Source organism: Mauremys reevesii, linkage group 2 (genome assembly GCF_016161935.1).
Source record: "Mauremys reevesii isolate NIE-2019 linkage group 2, ASM1616193v1, whole genome shotgun sequence".
NCBI lineage: Eukaryota > Metazoa > Chordata > Testudines > Geoemydidae > Mauremys > Mauremys reevesii.
In genome coordinates, this window is record NC_052624.1 from 284,273,072 (window position 1) to 284,300,709 (window position 27,638).

General features: G+C 45.4%; 1 protein-coding gene across 5 annotated transcripts in view; it reads left to right on the forward strand.

Moving 5' to 3' along the window:
* The window catches only part of ARHGAP39 (Rho GTPase activating protein 39), a 370,894-nt gene that overhangs the window by 102,507 nt on the left and 240,749 nt on the right, over positions 1-27,638 (forward strand). The window lies entirely within an intron of this gene.

Sequence of the window (27,638 nt, forward strand, 5' to 3'; positions counted from 1 at the left end):
TCTGTTCTCCCTTCCCTGGTCTCACCAGCTGTTTTATTACACCCACTTGTTGCATCTTGTTCTTAGGCTGTAAGTTCCTCAGATCGGTGACCATTTGTGTTTGAACAGCCCTTGGGAAAATGGTGGTGTCTAACCAGGGGTGAAAGTAACTTAAAGGACTTGCTGGTACTCTGGAATCCTGAGGAGGGGCGTGGCCTCCACCGGAAGAGGCGGAGCCTTTAAATCCCCAGGCCTTTTAAATCAGGATTTAAAGGGTCCGGGGCTAGGGCTGTGGTAGCAGCAGCTGGGAGCCTCAAGCCCTTTAAATCACCCCCTGAGCTCCGAGCTGCAGAGGTGGCTGGGAGCCCTGGGGTTGGGGGGCAATTTAAATGGGGGGTTTTAAAGGGCCCGGGGCTCTAGCTGCTGCTACTGCAGCAGAGCCCCAGGCCCTTTAAATTGCCGACGGAGCCCCAGGGCTCCGGCTGCCGCTACCCTCCAGTTCCCTTTAAATCATCTCCGGAGCCCTGCTGCCAGAGCCCTGGGGTAGCGGTGGCAGGCCTCCGATGGCTATTTAAAGGGCCCAGGGTGGTAGAGGCAGCAGGAGCCCCAAACCCTTTCAATAGCCACCAGAGCCCTGCCGCCGCTACCCCAGGGCTCTGGCAGGCTCCGGGGGCTATTTAAAGGGCCCGGGCCCTATAAATTGTCCCCGGAGTCCTGGGATAGCGGCAGTGGGGCTCCAGCGGTGATTTAAAGGACCCAGGACAGTTGCGGCGGCAGGAGCCCTGGGCCCTTTAAATCGCCACCCAAGCCCCGCAGCCGCTACCCCAGCCGGGGCAGCGGGGCTCTGGCAGCAATTTCAAGGGCCCTGGGCTCCAGCCCTTTAAATTGCTGCCTCAGGAATCCAGTCCACTCTGGTATGGCGCACCAGCTCTTGCCAGCAGGGATGGCAGGTTTGTAGAAATTTTGGTGGTGCCCAGAACCTGCCCCCGCCCAAACTCTGCCCCCCCTAAACTCCACCCCCCACCTGCCCAAGACTCTGGGAGGGCGTTTGGGTGGGGGAGGTGGTCTGGGGTGCAGGCCCTGGGCTGGGGCAGGGGACTGGGGTGCAGGAGGGGTGCAGGCTCTGGGAGGGAGTTTGGGGATGGGAGGGAGTGTGGAGGCAGGGGGTGCAAGTTCTGGGAGGGAGTTTGGGGATAAGGGGGGTGTGGAGGGAGGGGGTGCAGGAGTGAGGGCTGTGGGGTGAGACTGGGGTGGATTTGGGATGTGGCTGGGGATGAGGGGTTTGGGGTGTTGGAGAGGCTCAGGGCTAGGACAGAGGGTTGGAGTGCGGGGGGGATGAGGGCTCTGGCTGGGGGTGTGGGCTCTGGGGTGGGGCAGGGCTGGGGATGAGTTTTGGGGTGCAGGCAGGCTGCCCTGGGACTGGAGCCAGAGAGAAGGACTCCCCCTTGCCCTCTCCCTGCTGGCAGCAGCGAGCTCTGGGGTAGGGTCCCCCTTCTCTCCCCCCGCCCCAGCAGCACATTCACTCCCCCACTGTCACTGCACGTGCTCCTAGGGCCCCTCTCAGGTCCAGGAATCCCCCTCGCCTCCCCTTTGGTGGGTGCCGTGCCGGAGGCGGGGGGGGGTCTGCCATCACATGTGCGCCTCCTCCCCTGCTGCTGCCCCCCCCCTCACTGGGGCTGCCCTTTGCCTAGCGTGGGGCAAGATCAGTGACTGCGGGCAGGGGGGCAGCTGTACGGGTGGAGGGTCCCACTGGAAAATGAAAGGGTCCGAGAGGGAAGGGCAGCCTGTCCTGGCGGTAGTAGAGGGGGGCACTAGGACCTTGTGGCAGCAGTTAATGCAGGCAGGCAGCATGGAGCTGCAGGAGATGGGGAGAGACAAATGCTCTGCTCCAGGACCCAGAGAGGTGCATGGGGGCAGTAAAGGGGGGCCGTGGCACACTCAGGGGAGGTGCGGGGGGGCAACAAGGGGGAGACCCGGCCCCGAACGTTCGTGGAGCCGGGCTCCCCGACCCTCAGTTTTGCTGGAGCCTGGAGGCGGAGTCAGAGAGGGAGAGAATGCTCCATTTTCTTGCCAGTAGCTACTGCACTTTTTCTTACTGGTTCTCCGTACCTGCCTGTACCCGCTTACTTTCACCTCTGTCTCTGACGTACTGGAGTTGGGACCCTGGGGACTTCGGTTCAGTTCCTGGCTGTGGCAAGAGACTAAATGTGTGGCCTCAGGCAAGTCACTTAATCTCTTTCCCCATGTGTAAAATGAAGATATTTCCCTACCTCGTAGCAGTACTGAGGAAAGAACTGGTAAGTGCTCACAAAATACAGTGCCCTGCATAAGTACCTAGAGTCTGATATGGGTTCTCTGGGCACTACCATAATACTAATTGTATTATATTGTTGATTGTATGGAGAGGAAAAGTGAGCCAATTTGATAGTTTGTCCAAGTTCCTGTAGAAAGTGTGTAAAGGACAGGAGACTCTTAACTGTGTTTAGCACTTACATGGCCGTCTCCTTCAGTGTGTGTTTGGTCTCAGGAGAGTAGGGAACTGCTGAGAGGTTAAAGTGTGCAATCAATGGTTTGATATTCAAGGCTCTTACAGAAGCATATAAGCCCTCCTTCCCTTTGAGGAAAAATATTCTACAATGGTGTCTGATTTTTATCTAAATGACAGATTTCTCCCCAGCTGTGTTGAACTGTTGGGTTTTGTGCCTGGGTAAGAGGTGTGCTGTAGAAGTGATCTATAATAACAGCATATGGCCAGGTTGGAATGTGGAGAGCAGGCACTTCCCATCAGTTCAGTTCTGGTTTTCATGCACTTGTTTGAGGAGTGAGTTGCTTTTCTCATATCCTGTCACCTGTTCTGGCAGCAAAATGGGAGAAGGGGCCCCAACCCCCACTCTCCACATGTGGCTTGTTTTGCACAGAGATCCAGGCTGCAGTTATAAATCAGCTTTTATAATGCTGAGAAAAGTGGAAGTGCTTTGCTTTTTGCAAACTGCACCTTTCCTTCTGTTCCCCTTATGAGCTTATTGCGTTTGGATGATGTCATTTTTATGCTTATCTTTTTGCTTCCTCAAAGAGCTTCCATCACTTGTTTTTTTATAATAGATAGTAGATTAATGTAGTAAATCTTACCATGCCACTAGCAAGGGTAAAGCTTTGTAACGTGGGGTTATCTGATATTAATGGGCGGGGGGGGGAGGGCTTAAGGTGATTATTTTTAATATCCACCTGGGGTCAGGTGCCAGGGGATCCTCCCCAATCCAACAGCATACACATGAGAACTCTAAATGCATGAAAGCAGTTTGTCTACACAACTTAATTTAAAAGTTTAAATTTCAGACTAAAAATATTAATGATGAATTGTTTAGTTAGTAGCCCCACTAGCTGATGGAGACAAATTGCACTGGCTTTATCTTCAGCCTTCTACCATACACTCCTCCCTCTTAGTCTGCAATAATGTTAGTGCATGCTGTCGTCCTAGCTCCTGGCACACAGGAGGAAGTAAGTTTCCACCCATTATTCCAAGTGCAGCAGTGATGATAAATCAAGGGATGTCAGGAGGCTAACAGGTGGCAAATTTTTCTTGTTTCAAAAGGCAGTGGGAATCCACCTGTTTTGAGCAGCTGGGATTTTCAGCCCTGGTTCCTCTTAGACTGCACAGGAGCTGCTAGGAGTAGGAGAATTTTCATGTAATATGAAAATGGTGGCTTCTTGGTGCCCATGCAAAGTTCAGTCTGTGGTTGCTCTGTGTGATGACACAGACAGGTGCTTAATCTTAGTAACAAAGAACTATTGAATCGTGGCTGTGATTGGCTCATGCTTACTCCTATGCTAGTATGTCCAGAGTAAGGATGTGCATTTTTCTTCATACCCAGGTGACATCTATTCCCTTATACTTCCCCCAAATCTCTGATCACTCTATAGCTTAATAATGTAAACGCTTCAGATCACTTGCCACTCCTTGTGCACTTTTATTGCCCATATTCAGGGAAGCTTCACCAGAGAGACTGGCTCCCTTTATTTGTGCAGTCACCATCCTTAGTAAATTAGTAAATATTTTCACCGTTAGCGCTTTCTTGGTTTCCACTGCTTTCCAGAGATTTCCCAACTGAAAGCTGTTCATCACAGGCATCTTGTGAAGGAGCAAGCAGTCATCTAAGTGTTGGTACGCACAGTAAATCTGGTACATCATGGACATTTTTAAGGTTGCAATTTTAATATTTTTTCTGATTTACAATGGCTCACTCTAGTTTCCTTCACTTTGAGAAGTCTGTGTAATCGGCAGAATGGTAGTGGCATTTCACAAAGCTGCCAGCATTGTTTGTCCTCATATATCAACTTTATTTTTCATGATTTGTCAACTCAAGTTGATCCATCATGTCACATCATATGAGGGCCTAGGTTTGTTGTTATGTTTGTGGAATCTGTCCCCCTCTACCACTACTCCAAATGCCTGATACACCTCTACCCTGATATAACGTGACCCGATATAACACAAATTCGAATATAACGCGGTTAAAGCAGTGCTCCGGGGGGGTGGGGCTGCGCACTCCGGCAGATCAAAGCAAGTTCAATATAATGTGGTTTCATCTATAATGCGGTAAGATTTTTTTTGGCTCCCGAGGACAGGGTTATATCGGGGTAGATGTGTATTTATCTCAAAACTTAAATGTTAAGCTCTCTGTGGCAGGGCCCATGTCTTGTGACTGTAAGTCACCAGGCATTCTTATAGAGCTGTATAAATAACATACTGTAATAGCGGGTAACTACCCCTTCACCATTATGGTCTGCTGACTGCGCCAGCATATATATGGCCCATTGTCCACCTTCTCCGGTATCTCTCTGGGTAAGAATCCCAGCTTTTCCCGCTCCTCCTTTTATGACCATTAATTACCAGTCAACCCTGCTCTCCACTTAACTGTTTTCTCTTCCACTAAAGATTTTGCCTTTCTTCCTTCAGACAGCCAACTCTTGTCCTCAGTAACAGGTTGAATCCAAATTAGTTGCATTTATACTAGGTGCCCTTTATTGGAGAGAGAACTAGGACCAGGGAGGAAAGAATGTACTTGATTTCATTCAGAGCAGACTAGATGACTTTGTTACAAGGGTCAAAAGTTGGCAGCTGTGACTTTGCATGTCAGAATCCATGTCCGCTCCTTTTGCTTTCTCCCTTTCTCTCTCCCCCAATACATGGCCTGCTGCCAAGGAGCGAGCTGGTCTAGCTGTCCTCTCAGTAACTCCGTTCTCCTCCTGGAAGTGGCTGGCTCCCTTTAATGAGGCTAATCTACTTTTTCTGAAGGCTTCCCCTACTTTGGTGTTGAGGGATATTACTCCCCCAACACACACTGGTCCAGTGGGTCTAAGAACTTTTTAGTCACCCTAAGGGAATTTTCCTGTACAGTACAACCTGCAATTTCTTCCTAAAGTGTCAATATATCAAATCTCACAAGAATAAAAATACACAGGAAAGGTTAATTTATATGTCCGGGCATAGCCAAGTGTCACAAACAGTAAAGGATATGGCAGATAAAGATCTTTCTAAATAAATGGTTTGCTAGAGAAGTTTAAATGTCTGTGTGCATACAGAACAGGGGTGAATGGTGCAGGAAGCCAGACCCTCAGCTGATGTAAATCATTGTAGCTCCATTGAACTCAGTGGAGCTCTGCCAGTTTACATCAGTTGAGGATCTGGCCCCACATATCTAAAGCGGGAAGACTTCTCTTTTGCGGCTAGTATTGGCTGCTGTGGAATTCCTGGGGCATTCAAAAGCCAGTGTTCCGTCAAATGCTGGCCCATCATACGGGAATTTGCATGGGGCTTGGCCTTGGTACATCAGGAACTGCATTAACTGAAGCTGTACACTGCTGAGTTGAACCAATAGATGGCATGGAGGTTAAAATGCCTGTGCCTTGCCTACACTAGTGCTTCCACTGGGGTGCTAGAGCAGCAGTGGGGAATTGGAAGAGAAATGTTGGTGCAAATGTAACCCACACACCACCTGGGTGTGGGGTTCTGTCCCATCTGTGGGCACTGAGATCGCTTGGAGAAAGAGAGAGAAAATGAGTCTGCTCTACAGCCTTAGCTAATAGCCAGTTGGCTTTAGCTCATGTGGTAGAGGCTTGTGCATTAAGCTCCAGAGGCCCCAGGTTCGATCCCGCCTGCTGTTACACAAACACCACCTTATTGGCTGGGAACTCCACTGGCACTTCACAGTTTGCTCGGCTGATGGCTTCGCTCCAGCCGTTTTAGTGGTGATTTTTCTGAGAAATTCTAAATGACTGATCCTGCAGACTTTTTTTTTTTTTTTTGTAGAATTGCAAAAGCTATTTGTTCACACTGGGAAGATTGCAATGGGCTTGTCGCTTCCGTTTCAATCACATTGATTTTCTGGGTCACAGCTTGTTCAACCTATTTTGGCGTATGGCTCAGAGTTCAAATAGTTCCACCCAAATGCTTTACTTTCCCAATAAGTGGTGATGTGCTGCTATTAATAGTAAGACACCAATTGACCCTCCTCAGAAAAAGGCAAAATAACATTAGATTTAAAAAAAACCCGTACTGTTGGCAAGGTCCAGTGATCATTTAAAAAGTTAAACTGACTCTGAGTTTTTTAAATGATTTTAGAATCTGTGAAATGCACAAACCCCCCTGAAGTTATTACTGTATAACATTTAGATAGTGTTAATTGGAGATGGGGTCTAGGGGAGCAGCAGGTAGCATTGTGCGCTAGGTGCTGTACAAACACAGATGAAGACACCGTCCCTGCCCCAAATAGTTTACAGCTGAAGTCATGTCATTCTGATGCATATGATAATGGGTCAAACCTTGCAACATCTCTCAAGGGTGGGATGGGCCTGCTGGAAGGTTTCCTGTGGCTTAAGGCACAGAATGGTAGCGCAATCATTTTACTCTGAGATCGTCAGATAAACTATACTCTGTAGGCTTATTCATCATCTATTCATTCAACAATTATGAAAATTCAGTGCACCAAGAGTGTGTAGCTAATTACAAAAGAGTCTAGTTTGGCTAGAAATGTAGTTGGTCTTAAGAGATAGAAATGCATATACTCTTCATAGTGAAGTCCTTTCCACCTAATTTGGTATCTCACTCTTTAAATTTTAAAGGGAGCTTTATGATGAACAAAACTGCATAAAATTCCTCTTGCGAAAGGAAGTTTTATAAGACTGATGTGTAGATACTGTTTCTAGAGGCTTCAGGAAATGGGCATTGCTACATCTGGAGAATAACTCGTTAGCTGGATTTCGGGTTTGTTCTAAGCCACTCTGTATCCTTGATGTGTTGCACTGAAAAAATACTGGGAGTCATTTTGGGAACCCTGGGATCAGCCCTGCAAATCACTGCTTTCATGCAGATGTTTGATTTGTCTTCGCCTCTTTGTTATCTACTTTCTGGCAGCTTTTTAGACTTTCAGAGTTTAAAGGAGATAATGCCAGAGCTAACAGTTTGTTTGTGAAGTTTGGATTGGGAGTATCAGGAATTGCCAATGGGCAGCTGAAACTTGGGGAGACTGATAAGAGGGGAGGAAATTGGATACAGTATCCTCTTTATAAAACTGTCCTTTGAAGCTGGTTTTGTGTATGTGTATTTATCCCTGTGTCCTCTGAGCTAGAATCAATGTAAAGATTACAAAGTCAGCAGTGTAAGGCAGGGGATGGAATGTGCAGAGCCTCACTATTGCTACAGTTCTGGCTTCCTCAATGGTTGCAATTGGTAAGGTAACATTAAGGATTTTTCAAATAGAGGAGCGTTATGGCTGCTTCTCCCCATCTACTGGCACCTCTGTACCCTAATTCATTTTAGGAAAAGTAAGGTAGAGGTACGTAAATGTGGGGATGCAAAGATGTATCCTGTGAGACAATGAAAGCTGCTTGAAAGAAACTGGAGTGTAACTTTAAAAAGCTACTTAAAATATACATTAGAAGCATGAAGTACAAGTAGAAATATTTTGGCTTGGGATTTTCATTTGTTAGAGCAAAACAAAGAATATCTGTTAGATCTGGGCCTTGAGTGGTACAGTGTAATTCTTCCTCAAAGCGTCTATTTTAATTTTGGTGACTCCATGTAGATTAGGTCCTATGGTTCTGCAAGAAAAACAGATAAGTTAGAACTGAAAAATACCTAGTCCAGTCTCTGTGCCAATTCAGTATTGTTCTCTACAGTATATTTTGTGTGATTGGTTGTATAGCTAAATGCCTATTGAGAGAGAGAGATGAGGATTTTAAGGAGACACTCAGGAGGTTACTTGTTTCACTTGGAAATGTATGTGCTCCAAAGTTGGAGAAAACTAGACATTTGAATAGTGTGCACTCTTGTGAGCTCTGAAGTAACGGATTGAGGGCCGATTTTAGGGGAGTCCATAAGCATAGAAATAAAAGTAGAGCGGGATCACCACTCTTCGGGGGAGAATGAAGATATTCGAATTAAGACGAGGGAACCTAGGGTGCCACTGGACCAGATTTTAACATCTAAACCTCAGAGATACCAGGGATGTTCTAGTAGTAGGTTCTTGTTTTCTGTTGTGCTTGTCATAAGATATGGTGGCTTGGTGCACACAATTCCTGGAGCCTCAGGGTGCCTGCCTTTCGTGGTCTGACTTTCTCGACACTGACTGGTAGTCACAGAAATCTCTCACTATGGTTAGTATGAAATGATGCCTATTGGCTACACGTGGTGTATTTGGTTAAAGCAGGACGACGTTTGTTCCTTTACCTTGTTGATGAGCTTGTCTAGACATCGTGTGTACATGAGTCAGATGCAAGGCAATGGCAACAAATCTTGCTGCTCCAGTGGTAAAACCTATATAACTCATATTCCTGAAGTTAAATTTAATGGGTTTCCTGTAAGTTTTTCTTCAGAATTAGCCAACGACTGGTGAGGATCTTCAGGTTGTTTGCATTGGTTTTCAGTTCTTCAATCAGACTTAGAGATGCTTTTGTCCTCTCCACAGTGGTCTTTCCAAGTGGTTGATGCAAGGTCTTTCCAGCTGGGGCAGTGTTAGGAAACTGCATCCTTCAGGCTTTTGCTGTGTTGGTTGCGATTTAGTGAAACTCTAAATCAGCATTTGGGGAAATAAGCTATTTTTGAGGTTATTGTGTTTTGTGAAGGTGTCAAGGTTCCTCCCCCACTCTGAACTTTAGGGTACAGATGTGGGGACCTGCATGGACCCTTCTAAGCTTAATTCCTAGCTTAGATCTGGTAACACTGCCACCAGCCAGAATTCCAGTGTCTGGCACATTCCCTGTCCCCCCAAGACTTTCCCCTCCCTGGATAGTCTTGAGGCTTTTCCACCAAGTCCCTGGTGATACCGATCCAACCCCTTGGATTTTAACACAAGGAGAAATTAACCATTCCCCCCTACTTTCCCCCACCAACTCCTGGTGAGTCCAGACCCAATTCCCTGGGATCTTAAAACAAAGAAAAAAAAATCAATCAGGTTCTTAAAAAGAGAACTTTTAATTTAAAAAAAAAAAAAAGTAAAAAATCATCTCTGTAAAATCAGGATGGAAAATATTTTACAGGGTAATCAGATTCTTATGACCCAGAGGAACCCCCCCTCTAGCCTTAGGTTCAAAGTTACAGCAAACAGAGGTAAAATCCTCTCGGCACAAAGGAACATTTACAAATCGAGAAAACAAAAATAAGACTAACACGCCTTGCCTGGCTGTACTTACAAGTTTGAAACATGAGAGACTGATTCAGAAAGATTTGGAGAGCCTGGATTGATGTCTGGTCCCTCTCAGTCCTGAGAACAAACAACCCCCAAAACAAAGAGCACAAACAAAAGACTTCCCTCCACCAAGATTTGAAAGTATCTTGTCCCCTTATTGGTCCTCTGGTCAGGTGTCAGCCAGGTTTACTGAGCTTCTTAACCCTTTTCAGGTAAAAGAGACATTAACCCTTAACTATCTGTTTGACAGAAGGTCTGAACAAGGCAATGCTGCTATATTCCCTAATGTCAAAGGGGTACAAGATGAGGCCTGGAAGGCTTATAGCCCTATTGGCACTTACAGGCTTTAGCTTTTAGAAATTCTGAACAAGAGATTGGCTAACTAGGCAAGATGTGTGGGTGTGAGAACTTTTCTCTCTCAAACACTTCAAGTGAATTATCTAGGGCACTTATGTATGTGTAACCCACCCTGTCATATATGGAGTAAGTATAAGTGCATCAGTCAAGAAGCAAATATAATGTCATTGGGGTTAAAAACAATATCCTCTAGGTTGCAAATCTCTCCATGTTCACATTTGTAGAAAACAAAACATGCAATAACCAGTTGACTTAGCAGTGTATTCATCAGAACAATGAGATCACTAGGATTCCAACAGCTTGCAGTGCCTTTAGAATTCTGCAGTGTATGTCCCTACCTGTGCGTAACTTCCCCAAAGTCATTGTGTGAGCCAGGTGGGATGTGTAAAGCAGCATTTCTCAAACGCTTGCCCATGGAATGCTTGCTGGTAGTTTGCAGAGAGCCAGCCAATCCACATGGTGCTGCCCTTCTTGCTTCTTTTCAGCAGCCAAATTCCACTAAGAGAACTAAAAATACACTGGGAAAGTAATGTTCATTTTCCATGCAACAAATTGTTGTCGTTGCCACTGGGATTTTATGTGACTGAGCAGGAAGGGAGGTGATCTGTGTGATTGCAAACTGGAGGGGAGCTGCCCATGACAGACTCTAAGGTGTGTCCATGCTTTTAAAAGTAATCCCTGATCTGAAGGTAAATGTAGAACTCGCGTAGTGCTTGGTGTACAGTAAGTATCAAGTCAAGGGGAGAAGACCCGACTGACTAACTGCTCGAGCATTTGGCTCAGTCTCTCTGTAGTTCATCATGGGCATACTCAGCATAGCACATCCACTCCCGTAGTTACAGAACATCCTCATTTGCATAGCTGCTATCATACTAGTAACATGATACGTGTGATGCAGGTCATCGTGTGGTCTATCCATTTGGAGCAGACTCATATTATAGTAGGTCCCAGTTCTGATGGCAGCATTGTAGTTCAAAGGTCATGAAGGCTTCTGCACCGGAGTGTCTCCTCTCCTCTGGATAAATCTGCAGTCGCAGCCCAGAGTTTCTCACGTCCATTTACCAAGCCCTACAAACTAGTTGTATGACTGAACAGATGTGGTCTTTGGAAGATAGGTGCTGTAGGTGGCACGTGTTTGCTCCCTTTAATGCTTAAAGTTGAGGTTCTTTCCTTGCCAGGGAAGTTAGATGATGGAATCTGCTTGTATATCAGTTTTCTGCTCTTCATTTCCATGCTAGCTGGCAGGGCTTGAACCAGCCTTGCCAAATAGGAGTGAATTATTTTGTTTATTTTCTGAAGAGTGTAGGTTGTGGTATGACTTTCTGAGAAGTTATGTAGATAGCTTTGTACTGTGTCCGGATCTTGCTGAATGTGCTTTCCTCCTCCTCCTCCTCCTTATCCTCATCCTTCGTGCTTATGGGTGAGGAAGCGTGGGTTACATTTGTTCTTGGTTAACATTTCTTCTGTTGCCATTTCTTAATGGAAACTAAACTACCCGGGACCAGGTTTGGCTTGCAAAGCAAGCTTATAGGCAAAACTTGCATTTGATCTTTCAGTATTTCTGAGGAGTCCATCAGTTTGTATCTTAAGATGCTAAAGGACAAAAAATCCTCTAGGATCTGCCTGGCAGAGCTCTGCTGTGGTGTTGTCTCTTTTTATGAGATTTTGACTCCCAAGCTTCTGCCCATAGACTGCGGAATAAAGTTCAGATCTGCTGTACAAATGAGTCACGTGTATGATTCTGATTTACTAGTGGGGAAACTTAGATGCTCTGGACAGCATGATTCCACCCTTAAATGAGCTGAGTACGGAGGTTAATGATCTTAATGGCTACAAAAGCCTTAGTGGGATAAATGAAGAATGGGCCTGAGCTGCAAAATTCAGATGAGATGCTGAGCAAAGTTCAGGGCGCTTCAGATCTGGGGGTTCAATTTAGGGTCACCCAGAAGAGGCTAAACATTTTCAAGAGGAGTGCGTCATGTCCTTGAATCTGAAAACATTTCTGTTTCTTTTGCCAATGAATCTCATTAATTCCATGTGCAAGAGTGGTGCCTTCAGGAACATAAAGAACATGGAGCCAAACTTGCCAGAAGGCTTAATTTTTCATATTATTGCTGAACTATATAGTGCCCTGAAGGACTGTAACAGGGTGGTCTGTCACTTTGAGGGCCAGGGGGCTTTTCGGCCAGCCATCCCTGTTCTGAAGTGTGTGTGGGCCTTGTCCCCAGCTGGGAAAGGATTGGCTGATTTTTCTGGTGAGCACCTGATTCCTATAAAGGCTGAAAGAGCTCAGTTAAGGTGGAGAGCTACTGGAAGTAGGTTTATTCTGTAGTGAGGGGCTTTCAGGTAAAGGGCATTTTCAACTGGAGAAGATCTGCCAAGACTGTGGAATGAAGCCCTTCAGGAGCTAAGAACCATCGCAAACCTCACCGTCTCCTGCTACAAGTGCAGGGCACATTTCTTTGACCATGTCTTCTCCAAGAAATGCATAGCAACATGTACAGTAACTCCTCCCTTAACATTGTAGTTACGTTCCTGAAAAATGCTACTTTAAGCGAAACGATGTTAAGCGAATCCAATTTCCCCATAAGAATTAATGTAAAGGGGGTGGGGCGTTAGGTTCCAGGGACATTTTTTTCGCCAGACAAAATACTAATACTAAACGCACACACACTCTTTTATATACAGTATAAGTTTTAAACAATTTAATACTGTACACAGCAATGATGATTGTGAAGCTTGGTTGAGGTGGTGAAGTCAGAGGGTGGAATAAGGATATTTCCAGGGAATGCCTTACTGCTAAACAATGAACTAGCACTCGCCTGAGCTCTCGCAGGTTAACACATTGTTAATGTAGCCTCACACTCTACAAGGCAGCCCGAATGGAGGGAGGGAAGGCAGAGAGACGGGGAGACACACCGTGAGAGACGCACATTGCCCCTTTAAGTATGCTGACCCCACTCTAAGTACTTTGCCTTTTTAAGTAGATCAGCAAGTTGAGACAGCAGCTGCTGCCAGCAAGCTCCCTCCATCCTGAGCCCTGTCGTGCCCCCTGTGGAGATAAAGTACAGAAGTGGGGGGAAGGGGGACACCCTGATATTAGCACCCCTGTGCACAGCAAGCAGGAGGCTCCCTCCCGGGAACAACTTCCAGGCAGAGGGCAGGGCCAGCACATGGCAGTAGGGGGAGGGACAGCTGAACTACCTGGCAATTGATAGCCTACTGGATGGCTGCCACATAGGGAACTTAGGGGAGCGGGGAGCTTATGGGGGGCTGCCGGTCCACCCTGGTTCCAAGCCCCCACCAGCTAGCTCCAACGGGCTGCTCTTTCTGCAAACAGTGGACAAAGCAGGCGGCTGCCAAACAACATTATAAGGGAGCATTGCGCAACTTTAAACGACCCATGTTCTCTAATTGATCAGCAACGTAACGAAACAACATTAACCGAGATGACTTCAAGTGAGGAGTTACTATATTAAAAAACCAAACCCTACCAAAACAAGACATGCTCCACTGCCTGCACTTCTCCTGCAGGGAGGGGATGAGGGAACAAAACCATGAGATGTGTAGCCACGTTACTTAATGCACTACTCACAGGTGGCCTGATACTAGGGTGATGTTTGGTATAAGGACCTGTATAGAATAGAATAGGAGCAGGGAGCCTTTGGCAAGGAAGCCCCTGGGGTGACCAGATGTCCCAATTTTATAGGGACAGTCCCGATTTTGGGGTCTTTTTCTTATATAGGATCCTATTACCCCCACTCCTTGTCCCGATTTTTCACACTTGCTGTCTGGTCGCCCCAGAAGCCCCATGGCTACGGAAAGTTAACAATTGGATTTGTGTTGAACTCTTTTGTTTGGAGTTTGTTGAAAATTGTTGGTGCAGCCAATAATTGGTTGTCTGAAGAAAGGGCATGAACAGACTGACGGTGTAGTGTTTAATACTTCCTTGGCTGGGGACACAGGCAAGCAGCATACAGACCAGGAAACTTTGCAAGGGAAATATGGAACAATAAACTACACTAGTGTGTATGCATAAAATACATCTCAAATCAACTTTAAAAGCATGACCCTATTGACGTGGGGGCGGTATGAACACGTGCCTGGAAGATCTTACGGTAAGAGGTTATAGGTGACAGGTGGGGAAGGGAGATATGATCAAATCATAAACATAAATTTTATATACATCAATCTTCTTTTGATCATTTATAAAATGCCAAAGGCCCCTCAAACCATTGCTAAGATGTTTAAACTCCATTGACTTCACTGACAATGCTGATTTCTAGCAGAGTGAGATCAGCAATAAGTGAATCACTGTGCTTGAGACAGACTGGCATCCATTGCATAGGAGATAAATGGGCAAATTGCTCTTTTTTGGGAAGCAGCTAAAGCCCAAAAGGGGATTTCCATGTCTAGATCATAATTCCTTTGTGGGAATATACAGACTTAATCAGACAAGTCTCATGAAGCTGTGGAGTAAGCGCCTCTAAATGAGAACCTAATAGTTTAACTTTTAGGACTAGCTAGTAGCACAACTCTGAATAACGGTGGAAGAATCAACCAGAAGGAGTGGAGAAGGTTGAACGTGCCGCTGTTTAAATTGATTGCAATCAAGTTATGGAAAGGGGCAGGACTAAGCTAAAATAATACTGCAGAAGAACAAAGAATGAAACTCTGCAGTGGTGTCACTATACTGGGAGACTACATCAGTGCAAGTCTAGGGAGATACCCAATGGTAGTGAAGTAGCAGGGGGTAGCCGTGTTAGTCTGTATCCACAAAAACAACAAGGAGTCCGCTGGCACCTTAAAGACTAACAGATTTATTTGGACATAAGCTTTTGTGGGTAAAAAAACCTCACTTCTTGGTAGTGCTAATCCTTGTGATGCAAAAGGATTTTAATGGAAATGTACCGGGATACTGCTATGATGGGGACTGTCATGGCAGTACGACTTCAGTGCTGGATCACTACTACAGTGCTGCAGTTAGAATGTGAGATTACACATGGATCATTCTTGGGAGCTGTTGGAGACTCCATAATGTCCTTGTGACAGATTTTATTTAGGACTGACACATTCACCCCTCTGTGTCCAACACTTGTTCATTCCCTTTGCCTCAGCTTTTGTTTACCTTCAAAGCTTTGCAAAACATTTGGAATTTTCAGTGTCTTGTGTCCATTTTCAAACTTGTTTCAGTGTTCCTTTGCACCCAACCTGTTCAGATTAATTTTCACGTAAAGGAATATGGCCTTAATCCAGGAAAGATAAGAGAAATAATTACACAAATAAGGAGTTTACTGCATAGAAAAAAGTTAAGGCAATATGAAAATTATCACTGTCCATGCTGTTGCCAACATCATTCTCCAGGTCAGTCCATTTTCTTTTAAAAGTGGTATTCAAAGTGCCAAGGTCACAAGCTTATGGAAAAAACGCCTGTATAATTTTATGAAAATAAACCATTATTTTGTAACAAATCTTAGGCTGCTTTAGTTGTCACTGTTGCACATTTCTAATTTCATAGCAGCAGTGGGATTAGAACTCAAATCTCAGTCTTCAAAAGTACAGGTCCCTACCCCTTGAGCTGAAGAGGAATCTATATTAACATATGGCATGTGACACACTGCTGATCAGTTACAGCTCCATCCAGGAGCAATGGTGTGGGCATGCTAGTTCATTTGCAGTATGTTACAGCTTGGGTTTCCTAACAGATTGCATAACAGGGTTAACTACACAACTTCTGTACTTGAAGTAAACCTTTGCATCTGTGCTGACAAGCAGGCTGAAAATGTCAAGTTTCAGTCTGTGCTTTGACATTAAGACCTCCGTTTTCAGCAGTTAAGAGATGGAGGGGTCCCCAACCAGTACCTCAGATCTCCCCTTCCCTCAGGAAGGAAGATATAAGAGCTGGATGCAAACTCTGTGGCTCAGGCTCTTTTAGTTTTAATACAAAACCTGAGGATCTGCATTACCTAGCACCCATGCTCATACATTATCTGCCCTTGATTTGATCATAGCAGATACTGTATAACAATAATACCTGCTGTGTTAAAGCTCTTTCCAGGCATTATGTAACATCCTCATACCAGCCTGGTGAACTAAGTATTATACCCATTTTACAGACGATGGTCTAAATCTGAGGTAGAGTTTGACTTCCCCAAGGCCACTGAAGGAGACGTGTCAGAGCTGAGATTAGAACTCAGAGCCTCCTGACTCCCAAGATCTCCAGGATGAGGCCTAGATCTATAACTAACATCTTGGGACCCATACCGGCCTACCAGGATAAAATCCAGCATGTGACTGCCAGGCATCCCCAAATAATTCCTGCCTAGCAGAGGGAGTGAAAAAACTCAACCCCTTCTGACATTGCTGGTATCTGCAGTAATTTCAGCAAGGGAAAAGCTTCAGTGAAAGTGCTGACAAAGCAAGAGATGGCCTTTTTTTTTTTAAAAACCCATCATAGGAAACAAATTGTGTATCAAAGTGAATCTCAGCTGTATATTGGTCTTGCTGAGTCTTTGCTTATTCCTGTCAAATTAAAAGCAACAAGCAGAAGGCTTCCATTGTGGATGGCTCTTGCCTGCTATATATATTAATACCCTTCCCCTTTGAGGAGAAGGGGATTTGAGTTTGTTTACAATGTCAAGGAGAAGGTTAGGGGGCTTATGCTGTTCTGTGAAGATTAGGCATTATGTAATGATCCCAGTCTGAATCAACGGGATTTGTGTTATCACATGAAGGGTATTATGAAGCTGTCAGTAGAAGTTAATAGACGTTGTTTTGCTTGGTTAAGGGTGGTCTGTTTATACTGCACTATCAATAGCAATGAAATGGACATCACGTTCCAATGGGAAGCAGCTTCTTAAATGTCACATTATAAAATAGAGGAGCAAAACTTTTCTTTGTGGAGTGAATGAGTTGGCAGGCAGACACCTCAGATGTTAGCTGTGAGATTCCTGCTGGCTTGTTTTTATAATCCTTGGGTTTGATAGAATTTAGTTGAACTTTATATTAGCATGAAAATACAGCAAAACACAGAGTTTCTATAGAGAGAGGTTGAGACCAGTTGGTGCTGCCATTCCAAAATCCCTTCCTGGCTACTCTTCAAGACTGCTGCTGATGCAAATGGCCTATTTATGAATAGACACTACTCCCAAAGGAAGGCACACAGCACTGTAGAAATATCTACTCTGTTGAGGTCAAATACTTTCAAACATAGAAAGTGAGGCACTCTTAACCAGGTAAAAAGAGTTCAAATTTTCATTGAGTAGTCCAGTATTGCATGAAGTTCATTCTTAAAACAGAGACCAACATTAAAAGAGGGAGTCCCAGAGACTGGTTAGCATCCCTTAGTAAATGCAGATTCAGAGAGTGAATGTCTGGATTTTACAGTGAAAGATACTGAAGGGTGAATATATACTGCACCATAAGTTAGGTTTCAGAGTAGCAGCTGTGTTAGTCTGTATCCGCAAAAAGAACAGGAGTACTTGTGGCACCTTGGAGACTAACACATTTATTTGAGCATAAGCTTTTGTGGGCTACAATCCACTTCATTGCATGCATGTAGTGGAAAACCGGATGCCTGGCAACCCTACTTGCTGCTCTGATGTATGCTTGTGCCACCTCCGTATTAGTCTGTTGCTGTTTAAGTAGCAACCTATGTGGAATGAGGAGCACATGTTGCAGGAGAAATGGGTTTGGAGAAGCCATGAGGAAGTTAGTCTGTATGCCCATGGCTTCAATGCTAGCTGCAGTTGCAGTATCTCTGTAAATAGTTCTCCTTTATAAAGAGTCAGTTTAGTTTTACAGGCCTGGTGTCCTCGCATGCAGCATGTGAAAGCATGCTCTCTGCAGGGCTACATCTTAAACTCCGTCAGAAGACTAAGCTGGTGGAGAATGTCGGTAGCCCATGTGTCAAGCTCTACATCTCCCTGTGAGCTTGCTGCAGCAGTACTGCTTGGGCTGCACTGGCTTGTCTGTGGGGTCCTGGGGTAGAGTTCAAGCTGTTGGTTTTGACTGGTGAAGCTGTAGAAGGTCTGGGACCCACCTGAGCCTTCCTCTCTCCTTGTCAGTACAGCTACACTTGAGTTAGGGGAGGCACTCAAGCTGGACTTCTTGTAGTACCTAGGGGAGTCTGCTGGCAGAGCAGGTCCCTAAACTTTGAAACTGACTCTCCCACCCCAGTTTGAAGAAACCCCAAACAGTTTAAAGTCTGATTGAATAAGTGGGTTTAGAGCATTCTCACTGAGGTGGTAGTAGGCAGAGGGATCCATGCATAGGGGCCATCGTAGAAGGAAAACCTGAAGATGAGAGAAAAGGATATGTGGTGAGATGCGCTGGAGTGGCAGGAAGCGGGTGGGCATTAATAAGAAGTGAGCAGAGACACAGGCCGGGATGGAGTTGTGTCAAACAATGTAAAAACAAAGAGCAGGGCTTGCTAGTTCATGTGTTTGAAGAAATAAATTAGACCTATGCCTTACCTTGGATATAGCACTGGTTTCTTTTGAGCACTTAGTGCCCGGTTATTTTATAACACCAAAACTGTGTTAGGTGCTTCACAGAAGGTTTAGAAAGACATGGCCTCTTCCAGAAAGATTCGTTCCAAAGTAATGGTGTGACACAACGAGTGAACCTGTTGCACCAGCACTGCATGTGCTGCATTGGCTGTCTGTTGGCTCCAGGGTGGAGATTACAGTTTTGGGAGGGGATGGAAAAGGGGTGCAGGAGGCCAAGAATGAGAATAGTATGATAATATGGTTATTCTCACGTCAGGTGGCTGAGTGGTTCCATATGTGGCTTTTTTAATATGGTGAGCAGGTGAGAAGCAGGATTTCATTCCTAGTTCCGGTAGGTTTTTTAAATCTATGGCAGGCATGTTCTGCACTTGATGCCTGTGCTTTGTTTAATAATAAGCTGTTACTTTTTGCACAAGCACATACATTAGAATTAAACAGTAACTTCTACTGGAACTGAAGACTAGGATGTTTTTGGTAACTCCCATCACAGCTCTTGGGTTTCTCATCACTTTCTGCTCTGGCTACTCTAGCTCCTGTACCCTCTTGCTTAAGTTTTATATAGTTTAATGAAATTTATCTGTGTAAAGGTGCTTGCGGCCACTGAATTTATTACTGGAGAAGGAGAGCTGGGTGACTTAACAGATTTTTTTGCCATTTATTTTGGGAGTTCTTGGCTATTATTCTGGTAGCTTTTCACGGTGGGTAGAGGATAGTGTTTTACTGCTGATGTTCAGCAATTCTGTGTCAATTCTGCTCATGTATTCATCAGCTTGAGCTTTCTAGGGTCTGACATGCCTAGGAACTACAATTTGTCTTGAAGCTAAAACAAATGTTTTATTCAAAACATTGCAGTAGAATAACACGTGCACTCTGAAATGTGTATAATAAACCAAATTGTCCTGCTTGGAGCCTGAATGTTTAACAAAGAATCAAATCAACACAGATCTTTAAATTCCGAAAGAAATGAAAATATAGTTGAAGCAGTGTTGCTTGGCAATATTGTAAAATGATGGTAGATCTTGTAATCTTTAGGGTGGTGTTAATTTCCTAAAGTATGGCTTGCAGCTACTCTTTTATTTAATTATGAAGCCATGGCCCATGCTGACCACTGGTCCCAGCATTCAGTGCTCCATGATTAGATGATTGATTAATTAGCTGAAGAAGTAGTATTTAATGATGTCACCTGTAATTTCCAAGTGTGGGGTAGAAAGGAGTGTAGGGAGCCAAGTAATTTTATACCAAAAACTACTTTAAAAAACATTAGAGAAACAAAAACAGATGGGTCAAATCTTAATTCTCTTAGTGATAATTCAAGCACATTGTTTTAGTTGGGGTGGGATTCTTGCCATACCTCAGAGGACACCACAATTACAAGAAGGAAAAATTATCACAATTAGCTGACCGATTTAAAGAAAGGAAAAGAGAAAAATAAACAACCGAACATAAGCAGTGAACAGTGTTTACTTCAGTTACAATCTTTTGTCTCTCTGGAGAGCTGACAATAGAGATGACACCTTTTGGCTGTGAGTCTACCCCAGTGTGGAACACTTCTCTAGGTAAGGTAAGACCAAACTATTCCCCAAATGCAGTAAAGTCATGTTTTAATGTATCCGAGATGTGCAAAGGATTCTTGTTTAAGGACTGAATTGTTTGTTTGGTTTATCATGGATAATTTACCTCTGCCAATTTATTAACGGTTTAGGTTATCTTAAGCCCTATAAAGCTAAAGAAAGTATTTTATCGCAGTCACTTTAATAATAAATAAATTTTAAAAAAAGCTACTCAGGGAGTGGTCTTGAGACAGGCAAATTAATGAACATTAAGAATGTTAAATTCAAATTAAATCCCAGTATTTCTCTGTTCATTAAGGTTAGCTGACGTTGGCTGTCCAGGAATATGTTGTTTTAACAATCTGCTGTTTAACAGGATAGGCTGTTAGTACCTTGGATGACAATAGCACTTCAGTATCCCATTTAAATTATTACAAGGAAAGAATTAAGTCTAATCCTTGGCAGTGCTTTTGCGAACTCCATTTCACCAGTGATGCTGAAGTCAATGATGTCATCAAGTTGCAGAAGCAGTGCTGCAGTGGCATTCGTTCAGATATTTCTTGGGGGAGGGATGGAGAGAAATTTCTGGTCCCAGCCTCCCCAGCGGGGACTTCATTGTGTACCCTGCTAATCCTCCACTCCTCCTGCAGGGACTCTGGTCTCTCTTGGCTGGGCAGTCTCCCCTCTTTGTTATCCACACAGCCCATGAGTTGGTGCTGCCAAGAGTCAGGTTGTGGGTGGAGCACACCAGATCACAACACCATTTGACACAGCCCATCACCCCGTCTGTGCAGTGTGGGGTGGCCAGGGTGAATTTCAGTGACATTGTGACCATGCAGCCAGAGTGACACTCTGGACCTCTCTGGCAGCAGCCATACTGATTAAAGCACCTAAGCATTCCTTCTTTAGAAGGGTATTAACTTGTGACGAGTGATCTGTTTGGTATGCAGGCTAAAGTGTGTTCTGTAGCATACCACACTGAGCAATCTGCTTGCGGACCAAGAGGAAAATTACACTTGTAAGCAGACCCTGTTAAAAGAACTCCCTCTTCTGTGTGCTTGTACTGTGTGTGTTACAGGCCTCTGCTGCGAAACACTTCATTCGAAACAGAACCTTGAATCAATGACAACTTTTGACCCTGTTTTGCTTTGAGAGATGCCCGCCTCACTATTTTCCCCTCTAACCCTTGTTTACCAATAAATCCCAAACCAATTCTCTGTAAAATACACTCAAGTACAAGCTCCTAGTGATTGGAATTAGTGTATTTCATAATCACTGTAGTGTCGCAAGGGATATCGAAAATTTCCCCAAACTTTAACTCTTGTACTCCACTGTAACAGGTATCTATGGGTGGTACAATTATCTGTCCAGGTAACTTGTCCAGACAACTACTGACTTTCCTGAAATTGTTCAAGGCTGTTCATCAGAAGATGTGCGAGGTTTGAATTATTGCTAGCCATCTGACTAGATAAGAACAGCCAGACTGGTTCGGACCAAAGGTCCATCTAGTCCAGTATCCTGTCTTCTGACAGCGGCCAATGCCAGGTGCCCCAGAGGGAATGAACAGAATAGGTTATCAAGTCAGCCATCCTCTGCTGCCCACTCCTAGCCTCTGGCAGACAGAGGCCAGGGACATCATCCCTGCCCATCCTGGTTAATAGCCATTGAATAATGAGCTTGCTGTACTGTAGCAATGCTGACTTGCTAGGTCTCCTTGATGGAGCTGTTCCGGTACCAGGCAATTGTGAGTTAGCTGGAAGGCAGAGTTTGAGACTTACATTAGGCACAGAAACTAAAAGCTCAGAGCTACCTCCTCTCATCTCTTAAAGGAGTAGTGGTGGTGTTTCTTAGACAGTTAATATTGATCCATCACAATTTTTTACCTGGATTTCTCTAGCAATCTCAAACACTAACCTAATCCTTCATTATAGTTTAACAAACCTGTACAGGTTCTCACACAGCTTCACAGTTGTCACTATGCTGCATGCCACAGCTACTTGGGACTTAACAGTAGCAGTGGAGACAAAACGGCTGCTCTGGAAGTGCTGGCCTCTGCCACAGGAGCTGAAAATTAGCTGTACAGGGCCTATGAAACAGCTGAGCAGTTCTGATTCCATCCAGTACAGAGCAGTGGTGTGTTTACAAGAGTGACTCTCTTATAATTTTGTACAATCCTCCTCATGCACCCAAGTGTTGGGGGGAAATTGATCCCTAATTACTATGGGTGGGTGGGTGGAATAAGGTTCCATTTATTGCCATAGGTAACCATGAGTGGTGATGTTTCCTGACTTTCTGTTATGATCGTGTAACAAAATAATTTGTTTCCAGGGAGACATGTCACTGCATCTGCATTGAACACACAGTAACCAGTGCCAGGACAATTAAAACTGGCAGGATATTTGATTCAAATAACTTCAAAGGTGGAACTGAGAGCCTGAAAGGCAGGGTACCCTTTCAGAGCTCTAAAGTACGCCCACTGCAGAGTTTCTACAGCAACGGGGCATAGTGGGCTTTAGCATTCTTTCAGCCTCTTGTATCTTTAATCCTGTATTCTTTTTGGAGAGAGGGTGTGCGCATTTCAAATGCCATCTGACTGAAGCTTGTTCCTTTGTCTATCTGTGTAGCTTGGATACAATCGTTTTGAAGGAAGTATTAAATCCATTAAGAAGTCTTTAAATTGAGTCTTGGAATAGAGTTGATTCTGATGTGTTTTCACCAAGTGTTGCGATTAGTCTAAATAAGCCATAATTTTTAACAATGAGTGTAATTAACCATGGGAACAATTTACCAAGGGTCGTAATGGATTCTCGATCACTGACCATTTTTAAATGCAAGATTGGATATTTTGTCCTGTAGTTTGGTGAGGGGAGAGATCAAGGATATTGCCAGAGAAGAGGTGGAATTGGGCATAGCTCTGCTGGCTTTTTAATTAGCTTGCTGAGAAATATGAAGTGTATAGAGTGGATTGGATGCTAGGCCACTGATAACATCAAGAAATGGCTTAGCATTTGCTGGACTGTTGCATGTGTTATGCTGGGTGTTGAATTTCCCTCTGGAAAGGAGAAGTTGACTCCTGGTAGAGTTTGCAGATGCTCTTGACTTTCATTAGTTGTGAGGAGCATGTTCAGAGGCACAGGTGATGATTGACATTTTCTAAGATCTTCCAGGGCATCTGTTGTCTGGCAGGGCCAAATTTCTGGAGGGAGCATGCTGCATGGGCTGCAGGATTGATGTTTCTGCTGTTTCTTTTGGGTTGAGTAGAGCAGTTCCAGTTTAACAAGAGGACTTGCTGACTTCAGTGGTTCTGTAGGGTGTGACTTTGCTCTTTGTCACCTCTCCAGACAGAAGCCTGAGAGGATAGATGGGGCTTACACTGTGCTGTGCAGACCAACAGAGCTATTTCCAGAGTCAGAGGCCTTCCCCTGTGAACATCCTGCCTCCCCAGTCCTTAGATAGTCCAGTGCAGGGACTGCTAACTTGGGCACCCTAGTTGAGGTCATCTATTGTGGCAGTAGATGGGGAAAAGCTACCCTTTCAGGTAGCTAAGATCCAAAGTGTATAGGGCCTCGTAGATCAGTGTCAACATCTTTACGCTGCACCTGGGAGCAGATGGGAATCAAGTGCAGTTGAGAGCTGGGATTTTCATGCTCCATTCATCTCATGCTCCCAAGCAAGTGGACAGCCACACTTTGCACCAGCTGTCGCTTGTGTGTGACCTTGAAAGGTAGCCCTGTGCAGAGTACATGGTAATGAGTTAATCTGGAGGTCATAACAGCTTAGGCAGCAGCAAGAAGATTCATGTCTCAGAGAAATGATCAGAGTTGTATGTATGTGTTGTGGGGGTGGGGGAGTGTGCAGAGAAGGAGGGAGGGATTCTCCCTACCCCCACATGGGAACATATAGGTCTTTTATTCTCAGTATTATAACTGTGAGCTTTGGAAAACACCACCTGTACTGCATGACCGTGCCATCTGTCCAGAAAATGAGTAGCCCCAACTCTTACCACGTGTTGTCTGCTTCAGTTCATGGAATCATTGGCATCCCTTCTCTATGCCAGTAAAATGCACTTTGGTGTGCATTACCACACCTTCATTCTCATGTGGCACCTTGTAGAGCACCAGCAACATTTTGAAGTGCTGCCTAATGATTATACTGTCTTTGCTGTTGTCTCATTGCACCCTGCAGCGATTACAAAGCTCTCTGCTTTTTTTAATGTGTGAAGTAAGAACACAGTAGCCTAGCCTGTCTGAATTCACCAGCAGTGTTCATTGCAAGCGCTGTAAAATCAGCAACAGGGGCTGGAATGGGAGGAGAAAGAGGTTCCAGATTATTCTACAGCACCGAAGGTTCCAAGGTGATGGGCGCCATGACAGCTCCACCAGTGAAAGGATGATGTGTGGCTAAAGCATAGGACTGGGAGGTAGGGGCTTCTGGGTTCTCATCCCAGATCTGTCACTGACTTGGTGTGACTGTGGGCAAGTCAAGTCACTTCGGCTGTCTGTGCCTCAGTTTCCCCTGTGAAATACATATACGACTGATATACTGGGACTGCCCAGGCTGAACTGCTAGTGCCAGTCAGTCCCTTTCAGATGGGGCTGGAGGAATGTTGGGTATTACAACTGGGTCCGAAGTGACTGGCTCTTGTGCTTGTGGTCACGGTGGCTCTTTATTTCAGCATAAAAGGTACTAAGCTCAGCATGCTGCTGTTAGTGAAAATGTGGTGGTGAAAAGCTTTTTCCCCCTTTGTAGTTGCTCTCAACTCTTCAGAGATTCAAAACCAAAGCCAGTGCATGCTTTGTAGGAGGCTGAGATCATTATTGTGAAAAGCAGGTCCGTGCAGCCCCTCAGGGCCTGTGGCCTCCCGGATTTGTTTGACTCTAGGCCTGGTGGACATAATTGTGTAATGCTTGCTGTTCTCCGATCTTTATTATTTGGATGGATTGTTTTCCCTTTCGCCTCCCGCTTATGGTCAATTGTGTTAAAGCAAGTGGCTGAGGTGAATGTACCTTGGCCATTGATCCGTTGTTTCATGAAGGGCTAATATATTGAGTTGTGCGCGTTGATTAATAGCTCTGGTAAATTAAAAGGCTGAGGAGAAAGCAGGAGAGCTGTAAAGTCTTAGCCCTCCCTCTTTACATCATTATTTCCCCTGCCTTTGGAGAAAGGGTTATTTCCCAGCATTATGAGCCTGCTAATCCTCAGAATGCCACGAGGCAGCGAAGTGCTCCAGTGTAGCTGTGGGTCTGGTGGTCTTGGTGTGCTCTGGCGTTTCCTCTCAGCAGACAGGGATTCCAATCCTGTCCTAGGTCACAGCTGGAGCTATTTTTACTGGTGGTCTCCTGTTTCTAATTGGCCAAATACAGGCTTCCTCTTCTAGGCTGAGAAGAGTGTGTGATGTTTGTGCCCCAACCCCCACCCCCTAAAATGTGTGGAGTTCACATTCCTTCAGCTCCTCTGTAGAGGGGTCCCGGGCTGCTGGGAAGTGCCTAGCATTCTGATGCATGCCCTTTCCCTCTTGTGCCCCTGGCATGGCAATCTGTGTGTATTGCCCAGGCGCTCCTTGCCTAGTCTGGTAGCAAATTCAAGATTGGGGTTGAAATTATAGAGGGTCTGAATTTGCTCCCATGTATCTGCAGAAGTGATCTTCAGAGTCCTGTCAGTTTCTCTAGATCCCACTTCAGAGGCTAGATGGAATCTGGGGAAAAGTCCTGTCCTGGACAGAGTGACAAGTATGTGGCTCCTTGGAGTGTTGCTGACTTGGCTGGGAGGAATGATCCTCTCTCCACGAATATGACTTTTAAACCTTCCTTTCTCCTACATCAGCAAGGAAGCTTCTCCAGTGAGCAAGGCAAAACTGTGTTCCTGTTTGGTAGCTCAGCAGGGTACAAAAAATGGTAGCTCACCTGGAAACTTGGGTGTCCAAATGTTTGGGGTTTTTTTGGCAGGGAGGGGGAGGGAGAAATGGTATGGGGCATAAATAGGCCATTTTCTGCTCAAGCTTTTTTCTTTTCTACTGTGTTTTGGTCTGTCTCTGCACAGTCAGGATAGTACTTGACACATGGTGGGCATGTCTACCCTGCAGCTGGAGTGGCTTGAGCCAGCTGCAGCATCCACACTTCTATTTTGACTATGCTAGGTTGAGCCCTGCTAGCGTGAGTCTCTGTCTGGGCAGGGAGGTTCGCTCCCGGCTGCAGTGTAGACATACTCTAAAGAGCTACAGCAGAGGGAAGCATGCTAATCCCGTCCATGTATACACAATTCCCCTGCTGTGGTAGGTTAGTTCCTTTTCTGCATCCAGTTCTCGACACCTGGAGTCTGCTGCAGGATGACCCGAAGCAGGATTTATGCAGTGGCAGTCAGTTTCCTTTTGCACCTGGGTCTGTGTCAGTGCTGCTGAGCTGAAGTGCCCTTGTAGCTGATGCTAGCCACTGAGGCACGTCCAGGAGAGTGGTGAATCAGGAAACATGGCAGGTGGCCAGCAGCATGTGCTGGTATCATCATGCAGATCCGTTTCTCAAATGTGGCCACTGTTGCCGCATGCAGCCACCAGGGGCTTTTCTTGCAGGCAGAGCCTCCTGGGTGATGATGGGGGGAGCAAAGCAGTGGCCCATCCCCCAGTGCCGCCAGCAGGGTCTGGGTCCTGCCACCTTCTAGAGCCACAAATGCAGTAGGAGCAGGTGGCTGGTGTGAGTTCCTCACCTTCCTGGTGGGACTCAGGCTTTGGGTTTCATCCCTGGGTGGTGGGCAGCAGGCTCTGGCCGTGTGGTAGTGGGCTCCATCCCTGAGATGCAGGGCTTTGGGCTCTGGCCCTGAGGATTCGGCCATGGGCTCACTCCCTGAACGTCGTCCCATCCTCCTCAGCCCCCCATCGCCCCTGGCTCCCTCCCTCCCTCCCCATCCAGGACTTAATTTGTCCCCCAGCTTTCTGGGGCTGAGTAAGTCTGCTGTGAAAAGTGATATTAACAAATGTACAAATATCCCTTTTCACAGTAGCAGACTTACTAGCTAGAAAGCCTTTAAAAAGGGGGGGGGGGAACGTGCAAAGCAACTTATTTGTGTTTCTGTTCTGTTTAGGTCCAGTAAAGAATAAACAGCTGCACATTATGTTTATTACTGAGTCTGCAAAACCCCCCCATCATAAATAAATACATATGCACATATATACATCTCCAAATCATTGTAGTTTGTTTTCCCTACGGTTGGTTATGTGTTTTAGGAAAAATTGTCAGAGTGGCCACCAGCAAGAGTTGGTGGCCGCACTCTGAGGCCACCCAAAAATGTGTTGTGAGAACTCCTGTGTAGAAGGTGGGAGGTGAGAGACCTCAGAGGCTTGTGCTCAGGAGACTCAGAACAAGCATAGCAATGGGTGCTGAAAGTCGAGATAAAGAGATGGCTGCTGGCAGAGCTTTGCTGGCGCCCAGGACTGTAATAGTAGGGTAAGCTCTGGTGGGGAGTGAGGGCAGCAGCTGGCTTTTGGGGGGCTTAGTAATGGAGAGGTAAAAGGTGCTGAAGGTGAGCATCGAGATTCATTGGCATAGTTGTATGCAGAGAAGCTT